Source organism: Mytilus galloprovincialis, chromosome 2, assembly GCF_965363235.1.
Source record: "Mytilus galloprovincialis chromosome 2, xbMytGall1.hap1.1, whole genome shotgun sequence".
Taxonomy (NCBI): Eukaryota; Metazoa; Mollusca; class Bivalvia; order Mytilida; family Mytilidae; genus Mytilus; species Mytilus galloprovincialis.
In genome coordinates, this window is record NC_134839.1 from 7,248,627 (window position 1) to 7,250,752 (window position 2,126).

Below are 2,126 nucleotides of genomic sequence, written 5' to 3' on the forward strand. Positions count from 1 at the left end.
ATTGGTGTCATCTTTTAGTTATTTATTACAAACATACGAAAATAGTCCACTATATAATGATATGATAAATGCATAGCATTTGAAACAATGTAGGTGTTCATTATGGTTCTGATATTTAGAATGTAACTGTCTTTACGCCGGACTCTTGTATAACAAGAAAATGTGGGTGATATTTTCATTATGGCTAATATTGAGAATTAGTGTTATTATTTTGTAATTTATATTGAGAAATAGAGTTGATTAATAACTATGTGCTTAAAGGAAGATGGTTCACTCATAAGGTCATAACATACAGACATATTATCCCAAGTTTATTCTTAATTGAAATGTGTATATTATATACGTGGTGTGATTTTTTGTCGAGCCTGCGACTTTTGTTGCAGAAAGCTCAACATAGGGATAGTGATCTGGCGGCAGCGGCATTAGCTAACTTTTTAAAAGCTTTATATTTTAGAAGGTGTAAGACCTGTATGCTTCATACTTTGTATATGGATGCCTCATGTTACGAAGTTTCCCTCAGTCACATGTCCAATGTCCTTGACCTCATTTTCATGGTTCAGTGACTATTTGAAAAAAAGTTATGATTTTTTGTAATGTTAAATTCTCTCTTATTATAAGTTGGTGTATGGAATGATTGTAAGGTGTACATGTCTGGCTGACAGGTGTCATTTGATCTTGACCTCATTTTCATGGTTCAGTGGTCAAAATTAAGTTTTTGAGTTTTGGTCTTTTTTTCTAATACTATATGCAATAGGTCAGCTATATTTGTTGTATGGAAATACTTTATGATCTATATGTCACTGGCGCAGGTTTTATTTGACTTCGACCTCATTTTCACAGTTAATTTCTCAGTGTTAAAATTTTGTGTTTTGTTCTGTTTTTCTTAAACTATAAGCAATAGGTCAACTATATTTGTTATACATGTTATATGTAAGAATTGTTAGCTGTGCATGCCGGTCTGGCATGGTTCATCTGACCTTGACCTCATTTTCATGGTTCATTGGTCAGTGTTTAGTGTTTAGTTTTCTTGGTTAATGTTAAGTTTATGCAACAGTTTTAATAAATCTTTATATTCAGGACTATCAAAATATTAATATCAATGATTGGTAAAGAAGGCGAGACATTTCAGCGTGTGCACTCTTGTTTTGTATAAATATGATATTAAATGCCTTCTAAGTTATGGATTACAAAAACCAAATTTATTTAATACATACCAATCCTATTGTTTGTCCACATCATTGAAATAATATTGTGTACTATGTAATAAAAGTCTGTGAAGTTATATTGTGTACTACATAATAAAAGTATGTCATATTCATCAATAGACGCAAACAGTCATATTTCATCTATTTTTAAAAATACTTTAAACCTATTCCTTAAATGGTAATGAAGTTTGTTTAGCATAATTGTTTTTTTTTGGTGATTTATATGACTAAACCTGTTTGTTCGGTTTAATTTATCCTGATTCTGTTTTACCTCAAAAGTTAAATAAACAAAAGGGGATACTTTCACCCCTTGTAAATTTCCAAGTTACAGTATACATACATCTTGTGGTCTATTTATTTCCAACTTTTCAGATTTATTATTGTTTCAGTGACAAATATGTTTATAATACCCTGATTTTGAGTTGTTTGCATAGATGTAAACTACACATGTTTAACCTTTAACCTAGCCAGTTTTTGTAACACAAGTCCCACCTTTAATCCAGTTGGTGTGTCATTTGAAGAAACAACATGTGTTTGCTTAAACTGTGATATTTTTATAAAATTCAGGGTTGAATCTGTGAAATTCCACTATTTTATTATTGTATAATGTGTTTACATTTTTGTGCACAAAACTTATGCATATATGTCTGTACAATGTTAGGCATAATATGGTTCAAGCAGCAATTGTACATTAAGTTGAACTTCAGGCAAGAAATTGAAGATTTTTACTGCAGATTCATGTGTCCATCATAAATCAAGTTAAAATTATATCTATTTTGACATTCATATTTTTCTTTTATAAGTACATTAAATAAATATGTTTACAGGAATTGTATTTGCTATATCCAGTAGATATTATAATTTGGGGACCATGTGTATGGTTTTGTAGTAGTTTACAATGAATTAACTATTTTTTTCATC